The sequence below is a fragment of the Octodon degus genome, unplaced genomic scaffold (genome assembly GCF_000260255.1).
Source record: "Octodon degus isolate 3935 unplaced genomic scaffold, OctDeg1.0 scaffold00048, whole genome shotgun sequence".
Taxonomy (NCBI): Eukaryota; Metazoa; Chordata; class Mammalia; order Rodentia; family Octodontidae; genus Octodon; species Octodon degus.
Window position 1 is genome coordinate 3,228,081 of NW_004524624.1, and position 11,669 is coordinate 3,239,749.

Consider the following 11,669-nt stretch of genomic DNA (forward strand, 5'->3'; position numbering starts at 1 on the left):
TTCTTCATAGCTTCTACTAGGATTTGATTTAGAAGAAGCTTGTCTACTACATGATACATATCTAAATAAAATAAACTATCCTTCTGTCTCAAATGAACCCAATTAGCATAGACTGTAATTTTTATCTTTGGTAGTTTCAGGTACTGTAGAACTTGGTTTGTTACAGTATCAAAGGGAAGACACAGGGGGCCGGGCCGGGGAGATGGCTCAGTAGAAGCACTTGCCTGGCAAGTGCAAGGGCTGGAGTTCAATCCCCAGTTCCGCCAAGAGAGAGAGAGAGAGAGAGAGAGAGAGAGAGAGAGAGAGAGAGAGAGAGAGAACACATTTGACAGCACATGTATGTCACACAATGCCCTAAATCAAGACATGGCTTCTGAGGGCTGGTGAGATAGCTCAGCAGAGTAAGCACCTGCTTAGGCAAGTGCAGGGACCAGGGTTCAAGTGTAGGAACCGGGGTTCAATCTCTGGCATTATATGCCACACTGGCCCCACCCTCAGGTGCGCTGAGCCAGCCATGGAGTTCAGGCATGGTGACACACACCTATAATCCCAGCACTGGTGAAGCTGAAAACAGGAGGATCACTACGAGTCTGAGCTGCATTATGAGACCCTGTACCAAACAGATTTTTTTTAAAAAAAGAAAAAAGAAATGACTTCTGACTGAGTTCTACCTACACCTTTGTCATCTACATCCTGGACCACCTAACACACCTTAAATATACCTAGAAAATACACTGGATATAATAGATACTGTGGTGGGGATATTGCTGTTTTGTTTTTGGTTTTTAGAAACAAGGTCTTGTTATATAATTCTGGCTGGCCTCAAACTCATGGTGACCCTCTGCCTCACCTTCCCAAGGGATGGAAGACAGATTTACACCACCATACGTTGGTTGAGGGACTATATTTAGTTCTAAAGAAAACCCTAACTTTAGGCTTCAAATAACGTAAATAATCCAAGGTGGGCTTTTCCAACAATAAACCTCCATAAGAAGCTATTTCAAAATAGTTGTATATAAATGTCACAGAACAATCACATGAACAGAAATAATACTTAAATGTGTGACAGTAATTTATTTTTTAAAAAGAATGATTAGGTGCCTACTATATGCCAGGAATCGTCTATGCTAGAAACTCAGACATAAAAGGTATTGCCCATGACCTCAAAGATCATAGAGGGTAATGAGGAAAAGGGAGAAAGAGTATGGAAAGAGGGAGAGACAGAGAGAAGGTGCTATAGAGAGTTTCACATTCTTTAGTGTGTCAATTTTGCCCCATATTTATTTTCATATGATAGCCAACTGAGATAAGGCATGAAACTGAAGAGAGAGGAAAACGATAACAAGCATGGAGATCCAGCAATTGAGCAGACAAAAACACATTTTATTTCTTACATCAGCAATTAGAAGAATTTGGTAACTATGGACCAATTATATCGTTTTTCTCTTTTACCTTGTAAGTACTAGGAGTTGAAGCTAAGAGCGTAAGTACATTCCCAGCCCTTTTTTTTTTTTTTTTTTTGAGACAGGATCTCATTAAGTTATGCAAGCTGACCTCAAACTTGCATTCTCCCACCTCTGGCTCTGGAGTACCTGGGATTATCCAAGCCTGGCTTGTCTTGGTCTCTAAAGATTTCCTCTGGTTTATGAATACTTATCTCTATTATCTTTTTATGGATTTATTTTGTTATTTCTTAGAGAAACAATCTCAGTACTAGAAAGAAGTGCAGGATTTAGAAATCTTTTGTGTTAGGTTCTCTAATGACTGAGAACACCACTTAGAAATCCAAAAACATGCAATGGTACCTGAGTCATAAATGAATATGCTGGGGCTGGAGAGATGGCTCAGTGGTCTAAGGCACCTACTTAGAACAAGCATGGCAAAGCATCAGGGACCGCGGTTCAATCCCCCAGCACCACATGCCAGCCAGCCCCGCCCCCTGGTGGACTGAGCTGGCCACACACACACCACACTCTCTCTTTCTCTCTCTCTCTCTCAAATAAATAAAAATTAAAAAAAAATGTAAAAAAAAAAAAAATAAATGAATATGCTGTAAAACTGAGATATTATGTATTACAAAACTCTCAGGATAAATCCTAAGGGAATTTGACTGACCTTATCAAATACAAAAGCTACAATTCTTGTTACATAGGTCTTAACCATCCAGCAGAAAAGTATAAAAATAAAGCATGTTAAGCTGTAGGGGACTCAGGTCAACAACTTCTGACATTGCCAGTCAAGTGGAAGACCCAATATTATTATGGACTACTGGACTATTTTGGAATATTTTGCTGTGTTCACACACCTATAATATTTAAATGATGGAACTAAACAAAAAAGGGGATACTGATAAATGACCATTTTGTATCTGTGTATTCAAAATGATTAGGATAGATATATAGCTACAATCCCTTAATTCAATGAATAGAGGGATTTGTTCTAATAGTATTTGTAAATAGGATATTATGTCTGCATCTCGTACAACAACCAGTAGGAAGACAGTATGCAATGTATTAATTATTGGAACTGTCCTACCAATCTGATTTGAAACTATCTCATTGCTATTTATTTCTCAATAAAATTATGGGGAAAAAAACCTCTCTCCCTCCTGCCCTCTCTCCCTCTCCATCTCCTTCTCCCTCTCTCCCTCCTCTCCTCACCCCCCCCCTCACTTTCTCACACATACATATATACTTTTTCTTCAGCTCAGCATCTCTTCTTCAGGAAGTCATCCTAATGATTTCTCAATATACATTCACTGTATCCCACATTTCTACTTTGTAGCACTTACCACACCTAATACTTATACATTTATCTACATAATCTGTCATATATGAATGTAACTTCCAAGAAAAGCCATTTATGCACGTCCCATTCTACTTATTAAACAAATGTTATTGAACATATGTACTATATACCTAGTGATACATATGTTCAATAACGATTTGTTTAGTAAGTAAAAGGGGACATATATAAAGAACTTGTGAAAGGAGCTTGGGCGGTGGACTTAGGTATAGTTCTTCTGCTTCATATAATTCTGTACTTTTTAAAAATAAACAAGTATTTCTTTTTAAAGAAAGAGAAAAATACTGTCTTTTAAATTAAAGTGCAGCTATGCCCCAGACATATTGAAATCCTTATTACAGAGGGGGTTCACATTATAAAGTGTCATTCATACTTTGAAAGAATTCCCTCTGTTATATTTAAGGTTATAGAAATGTGGAGGTAGAAACTAAGAAAACTCAGGGCTTGGAAGTTAGCTCAGCCATCTTAGTGCATGCCTGGTAAGCAAAGACCTGAGTTCAATCCCCAGTATGGCATACTGTACTGGCCTAGAACTGGGCATGGTGGTACATGCCTGTAATCTTAGCACTGGGAAAGCTGAAACAGGAGGATCTCTATGAGTCTGAACTATGTAGTGAGACCCTGTATCCAATAAATTTATAAATAAAAAAATAAAGAAATGTAAGAAAACGCAATCAGAAATTAGCAGCAAATACTTTATAACTAAAGTATTCTAGGCAAGTCAACAGGGAAAAAAAGAACTGATTATGATATAGTAGAGAACTACTTCTCAAAGGACATGGCATTCACTGAAATGGCTGTCATAAATATCCACAGGTTCTTAAACATTTATTATCTAATAGACACCTATTATCTACTAGATATTGTGATATATTTGTGAACTTATCAGAACTTAAGTCATAGTTATATAGTCTGGTCACTAATCAACAGTGAAGAAACAAGTGGTTATGCCTTTTTCTACAGCCAGTACAAAGTTACTATATAAGCAGTAAGGACAACAAAAAATGTAAATGGTACAGAATCTCCCTTCACAGAGTAATATAGCACAACATACACAAAACTATATTCCATATGGGAATACAATGAGGATAGAGGCATCATGGAACAGAAAGGGACAACAGGAGCATCTAATTCAGATTATATAGCACTTCTTAGTGTGCTTTTTCTCAACACTTTCTTAAGCCCTATTCAGGAATCTCTTTCAGGTCTCAACTATTGCTAACGTTCCAGGGCCTACCCCCCAAACTGATGAAAGTAGGTTTTCTTCAATATCTAATTCAATGTTTTTTTTCTAATTCAATATTGTGTTCACTTCTTTCATTACATTAATCAAATTGTAATACTTAGTTCATTTACCTGGTTTACCTCTTCCACTAGAATCTAATCTGTAAGAGCTAGTAGCATCCACCACTGAAGTGAGGTGCTAACTTCATTCAAGGCAGTCATTCAATACTCAGTAGATATTGTTCATTTACTAAATTAAAAATGAAACAAAATTACTAATAGTAAATTCAATGTTCATTAAGGTAGTATTCTAGAATCTAGAAATATAAAAGTAAATTTTAAAAAGTGAACAAAAGGCACAAAATCCTTGTCCTCATGTGGCTTACATTCCAGAGGAGGAAAGCAGCAAAATACAATAAGTGTTATATCATGCTTACTAGGTAAAAACCTGCTATGAAGAAAAATAAAATAGGGTAACACAGATGAGTAGTGCTGGGGAAAAAATATTTTAAATAATATGAGTGGAATAGGTCAGTGGATTAAAACGCCTGCAAGCAGGTGCAAGGGCTGGGGTTCAATCCCTGGGCCTGCTGTGTCGGCCCCACCCCCAGGGGTGCACTGAGATGGCAACTGAGACTGGCCATGGTGGCACACGCCTGTAATCCCAGCTCTTGGGAGGCTGTGAACAGATGGATCACTACAAGTCTGATCTAGTAGTGAGACCCTGAACACCCTGTAGACCCTCTCCTAAAAAAAAAATACAAAAATAAATTAATGATATGAGTAGGTTAGGCCTCATTAAGAAGGTGCAAATGAATCAAAATTTAAAAAAATAAATGAACAGAGTAAGCCAGACAGATAACTAGAGGAGAGCAATTACATCCAAATGCAACAGGTAGTGCACAGATCCTAAAGTCAGCTTACCTGATAAACTCAAGGAACTGGAAGATCAGTAAGAATAAAGGAAAAGAAGGTATAAAATGGGGTCAAAGAGGTAAGAGAGCTAGACTGGTCAGGCTGGCTAAGATAAGCATACTCAATTTTAATGTAAGTAAAACATGGACTCCCTAATGAGCTCTAGAAGGAAACACAAGATTAGCTAATATATATTATTAATATTAGCCAGAATTATTCAGGCTTTAAGCACTCACAAGGCTGACACTGGAGGATAGTGAGCATAGGGCCAGGAGTGAAGTAAAAAGGGGACCAGTTCAGAGCTCAAGTAATCTAGGCAAGGGATAATAATGACTTAGATCAGGATGATAACACTAGGGTGGCAAGAAGCAGAAAGGAAAGTCAATAGGATTCCTGATGGAAGTGAAGTGGGTGTATGAACAAAGAGAAGTCAACAATGATTTCAAGGTATCAGCCTGGAAGAAATGGGCTTTTTCACCAACTAACCTGGGAAAGGGTCATAAAACTAAAGTAAGCTAAGAATCAAGTTAAGTTGTATACACATTAGATTTACAAATAAAGTGTGGCTAAGTTTAACAACGGCTTCAAATGAAATCACATTAATAGCATATACCCAGAAGTGCTGCTCTTTACTGAAGTAGGCCATCCTGATCAGCAAACTACTGAAACAGGACATCATCCTAATCAACCCATAAATACATATGAACCACTCTTAACCTCACCCCCCTCTAATAAACATATATCTCACACCCAGACATCTTATTTTTTTTTTTTTTCCGGAACCGGGGATTGAATTCAGGCCCTTGCTCCCCAGCCCCAAAACTGACCTTTTTCTATGTTCAGTTCTCCTGAATTTTACTTTATTTATTTATTTTGTATTTTTAGGGAAGGGTCTACAGGATGTTCAGGGTCTCACTACTAGACCAGACTCGTAATGATCTGCCTGCTTACAGCTTTCTAAGAGCTGGGATTACAGGTGCACGCCACCATGCCTAGTCTCAACTCCTATCTCAGTGCGCCCCAGGGGGTGGGGCCGGCATGGCAGACCAGGTATCAACCGCCCCCACCCCCCACCCCAACCCCCTGCTCCTGCTTGTAGGTGCTTTAATCCACTGAGCAGGTGCTTTAATCCACTGAGCAGACTTTAAAACAAATTTTCAGAAACAATTCCTTTACTTTCTGCCTCAATATCTCCTACGGTGTCAAACCAAAACAAAAAGGCAAGCAAACCAATCGCCCAACTTTCCCCAACACCATTAGCCAAAAGAAAATCTCCTGAGCACATCATCCCATGCAAATGAAGGTCCATATGAGTCATGACCTACCACAATCTAAGTAAACACCTGAATAAAAGAATTATAAGTGGGAGTTTTGATGAAACAGTCTCTCAGAATCATTCCTAGTGATTCAGATTCATTAGGCTAAGAAGCAGCACCTTACTTTCCATATTTTCAACAGGAATCTCAAGTTACACAATAGGAACTGAGAAGCCCAGCATCATCTATAATGGAAGAAATCTGCTTGCATACACAGGCAGGTAGGTAAGTAGGCAGGCAGGCAGACAAATAAGTAGACAGAGAACATTCCCAAAGGTAAATTTCTAGAGAGTTAGCCAGGGTAAGGCTTTTTAAAAAAACACTCTTCCCTTGTGATGCTAATCTCAATAGTAATCAGCAAGAATAAAGACCCACCACATCCATCAAAACAACTGTAAATCCAGGCATACTGTGACTACAGAATTTATACGCCAAAGCCAAGATTGCAGCCAGAAAAGAAAAAAAAATTGCTCACAGCTCTCCAGCCACTCCCATTCTATTCCTTATGGGCTATGTATAAGGAAGGTAGAGAGGACATAATCACATGGGCATCCAAATTATTTTACTAGAGAAATACTTACATTACTGTTTTTCCCACACTCTAAAGACATCAAAAGTTTTCATACTGGATTTTAAAGCCACCCAGGAGGTGAACACATGATTTCTGACACTTCTCACATCAGAATCTCACATATTGCGTCTACCCAAGTCTACTTTTTTCATCTCTCATATCTAGACTTTCATTTCATAGTTTTTAATCACTCTTTAAGGTTTACCTCCTCCTCTAAATTCTCTAATTAAGCAGTGCCTGATCTAGATGTATTGCTCACCCCCACAGAGCCTGCAAGATTTCCTACAATGCTACCATAAGTATCTGAGCATTCTTGTACTGGCTTGTAAGCACAGGATCAGACGTGGAGTTGGTCGATTTTCTCAGTTCTTCCCTTTAAATTACAAAACTATCAAAACCCAAATTCCAAACCATTACTTTAAAATGTGTCCTTGGAGCACAAAGACCTAACCAATATACACCCTACAAATTCCAATGTACTGTGAAGATGTTCCTCAGTTACCTCATGTGCCCCTGCTTAGAAGAATAGTGTAAATAGGTCTGGGCACCTATTCAGCTTTAGTCATTATTTACCTAATAATACATACTCAATTCCAAAGAATGGCAAATGGTCAATGAGTTAACTAGACACACACATACAAGGGCAGAAAGATGTGAATAAGCAGAGAGAAAAAGATGTTTTTAATATTTCTATAGTACCCTCTCTTCCTTGGAACACAAAAACCAGAATAACTAGATCTCAAGTTATATAGCCTACTAGATACGATGGTAGGCAGATCTCAACATATCATGAAAACAAAATGAACGAAACAAAACTTGCCTTGAAAGCACCAGCCATATTCTGAGATCATGGTTAAATGTGAAAAACTGGAAACCTCCTCCCGAGCCAACTGTTGCTATGCTCAGAGAAAAGTACAAAGGTGATACTGGATATTTTTCTATTACTTTCAGTATAACAAAACAACATACATGGAAATCAAAAGGGGAAATCCAGCTAAAAATGTCACTACCAAAAGACCAAACCATTTCTAATTTCATAGAGCACCAAGCTCTAAATTATAGACATATCACAGGCAAAGATTGGAGCCCCAAAAGACTCAAGAAAAAAGCCTATTTAAAAACGTATACTAACTACCTTCCAAAAGTGCATTTAAATTACAGTTTCATGGAGAAATATCTTAATAAAGAATTGTTCCTTCCAAAACAATGTATAAAAATACATACATCAGCTCTGTGGGTCCTGCATCATCTTCTTTGGTTGGAAAGCACAGTATATCTATCCACTCCAGCTTTCTTCGGTCTTACCTTGTAGGCACAGGACCAGACATAGAGTTGGTCCTTTTTTCTTCAGAACATTCAGACTACTGGATACAAACTCATTACTCAAGCTATTAATATTAATGTCCCTAATAAAAGGGAATCTTTTCCAATGTCTTTGTCCTTATGAGTAAACTAATATAAGATGCCTGCAACATCTGAAGAAAACAGTATTTTGGTCTACCTTTGTGCTTTTTTACCTAACACAAGAAAAAGGCTAGGAACACAGACCCTCTCTCTAGAAATAAAGAAAATACAGCATACTGATAAGCCAGGGGATAAAAGACACCTACATCCTGAAGTGTGTTCAAGTCAGCTCAGAAATTCACCCAAACGTGGGTCTCACTGCCTAAACCAACATATACATCTGGAAATAATAAATACTGATAAGTCAAACAAAAAAGGCTCTCAATTCAAAGATTCTACAAAGTACTGAAGACCGGCGAGATAGTTTGGTGAATAGTTTAGTGGTCAAAAGCGCCTGCTTAGGCAAGCTTAGGTAAATGCAAGGGACTGCAGTTCCATCCCCAGCACCACATGCTAGCCCGGCCCCCAGGGTGGGCTGAGCTGGCCACACACACACACACACAAAGCGTTAACCCTAAAAAAATTGGAATTTACATTAAACAAAGAATATATATAAAATAGATTTTCATATGGTATTTAAATGTAACTTACTAAGAAATATGAGGTGGTATTCTACTACCTAGTCTTCAAAACATTAAAAGCTTTGATTTGACCACGTTACAAATTTGTTTTCAGTAGAGAAGAAAAACACACTGCCTCTGTTTAACGCAAAGGACCAAAAAGATCATCACTGCAAATCATGATGTTTGGGTTCATGATGAAAACAGGAAACAGGCTGCCCAGGTGTAATTATGGTTGTAGTATAATGTGCCTTCAGGTTCGGCCAAAGATTAAAACCAAGTGAAGGGGGTAAGCAGCATTTAGTTGCCTCTCTACCTTGCTACAGAAAGCAACTTTTAATAATACGCTCAGCAACACATTACATAACCGACAGTGAACAACAATCTGATTCAAACCGCATTAGTAACAACATTCTGCCACAGTCTCCCACTGAAATTAATAGCTGACTTTGCCTGAGGGAAAAGAAATGGAACACATATCAATCTACCCATTTCTCTGGCGCCTACCACAGTGAACCAGACAAGCAGATAATACTACTAGATCTGTTCAGAAGTTAGAAAAATATTTTATTCTTCTTTTAATTTACTGCTCTCTACCTCCTTTTAACTAACCATCCTAGGGATGCATTTAAAAATCAAGAAGAAAAATCAGAAAACATTCATCTAACTTTTCCTATGTATTTTGGCTATGATCTGCAAACAGTACAAAAAGATGCACCAGGAAGCTTATGTGGTAACAGCAGTTACATGGAAAGAGCTAAGGAGATAGCAATGTAGAGGGAAAGAAAGTAGGATGGTACTACAGTGATCACGCAATCACAAAAATTAAATTTTAAAAATCTGTAACATGTATTATCTTTACGAAGGTTAAATTTTGTTAAATTTTCTCCTGAGTTGCTCTGTATTCAACTAGAGAAAAAAATAACAAAAAAGGTAAAAGAATTTAAGAGATCTGCAAACAAATCTTTACTTACAGAATCTGGAACATGCAAATTTCATGATACTCAGATCAGTAAATGTGAAACTGTCATATTCAGAGTACTGTTTCCCCTCATCGCACACTACCACAGTGGCACCTAAAAGAAAGATATTGGAAATGTTACTAAAATCTACTGGGACTAAAATGTTCAGCCTTTCAGCTTTCAATTTAAAACTTAAAGTTAACTGACTCCGCAGTAACTTAGGTATTCTAAGGTAATTCAAGCACTGTATTCTAAAAGAAAAAAAAAATTACTTGTGCCTTTTCTTTTTCTTTTTTCTTTTTGCCTTCTTTTCTTGACTTCAGGGAGACCAAGCCACAACCACTGTTGCTAGATAGAACATTTTTGGTAGTGCTAACCAACAGCACTAATTTGTCAGCATAATATGACAAATTCAACTACACTTTAAAACTTTTTTCCACAGAAAGATAAACAAGATATACTTAGCACCACACCCACTTAAACGCTAGAACATCCAGGAATGTTTCCCCTATTTGACCCACTCCCCCAACCTCCAGCAGGTCAAGAAACATCGTCTTTATAATCAAGATACAGATCTGGCTTAGGGTGTTTCGATTCCCCACCTCCGGGCTGGTCTAGATTCTACTCTGCAATACCGGTATCAAAATCAGAGTTAAAGCTTTTGCTTAGAAAGGTGAGAAAATCTCCAAATGCCACGACTACCTTCGCCCCAATTCTTTTTGCAACCAAAATGTTTTGGCTACTAAGCATGCTCCGATTTTAGACAGGCGCCATATGAGAGTTTTCAAAGCCTAGGTTCCAAACTCCACGTAGTAACAGCAGCTGAAAAGGGAGGCGGGGAAATGGGGTGGTCGAGGACAAAAAGCCTGGAATATGAATTTGAGTACTGGTATGGAAAAAGCTGAACAGTATCGGAACACGAAGGGGCCGAGGGCGGACGGCGGACGGCGGGGGGAGAGACTGCTTGGACATTCTCCTTTGCAACTCAGTCAAAAGTACATGAAGCAGAAGAAATCCTTGTAAAACTGCAAACTGACATCGCAAGTGGAAACCCGACCTTAGTACCAGCTGAGTGCAGCAGCGGGTCACCACTGCCCGGTGTCATTCCCACTGATAAGCATGAGTTCTTATCTTTGAAACACAAAGCGACAGCCGCACGGATTCATTGGTCAGCTGTGCGCTGCAGCAGACCGAGCTACTTGGCCCAGCCAAGCGATCCTATCAGGGGTGTGTAGCGAGGGTGGTGCTTAGATGCGGCAGGAGAAAAACTGCTCCACTGGACCGGAGCTGGGCGGAAGGAGCCCCTCGAGGACGTCCCGAACGCCTCCCTCCAGGAGCTGGGACGCGGCCAGCAGCGGCCCGCCTCAGGCGAGGCCTCGGCCGCCGGCCGGGCACTCCTTCCCTGCCCGCTGGGACCCGGCCGGCCAGGGCTGGGCCTACCTCCCGCCCGCAGGCCCCGGGCCGCTTCCGCCCCGCCCGCGGCCGAACGCCCCCGCCTCGGCCTGAGGGCAGCCGCTGGGGTCGGAGGGCGACCCGCGTCCGGGCCAAACCTATAGGCCGCGGCACCGCTTGCCCGCCCCGGGGCCCTTCACTCACTCGCGGGCCGGCTGGGCGCGCTCTCCCGGCGCAGTCGCTGCGCTTCCCAGCTCCGCAACTTTATTAGCAGCTGGGCCGCTGGACACGCGCACGGCTCCCGCTCGCCCAAGACCCGGATGACGGAGGGAGGGGAGGGAGCCTCGGAGGACGCCCGGTGGGGTTGGCGCATGCGCGTCACAGCCGAGTGACCGCTGCGAGCCGAGCGAAGGGCCGCCCTGCGCTGGCAGCCGGAGAAAGTCTCCGCGCTTGGCCACGCGCCCGCAAACCCCCACTTCCGATCAGCTGGAGGCTTCCGGTCCGCGGCCAGGCCTGAGAG

At 40.7% G+C, this 11,669-nt stretch overlaps 1 protein-coding gene across 2 annotated transcripts in view; it reads right to left on the reverse strand.

The window, feature by feature from the left end:
* The window catches only part of Smad5 (SMAD family member 5), a 46,831-nt gene extending 35,372 nt beyond the window's left edge, over positions 1-11,459 (reverse strand). The window contains exons 1-2 of one of the 2 annotated variants that reach the window (XM_023716562.1): positions 11,354-11,459; positions 9,770-9,871 (exon numbers count right to left, since the gene is read on the reverse strand). The gene's annotated coding sequence lies outside the window, so the exon portion shown is untranslated. The remainder of the gene's footprint in view (positions 1-9,769; positions 9,872-11,353) is intronic. The other variant, XM_012515005.2, reaches the window with a different exon arrangement.
* Between the last annotated feature and the right edge of the window lie 210 nt (positions 11,460-11,669).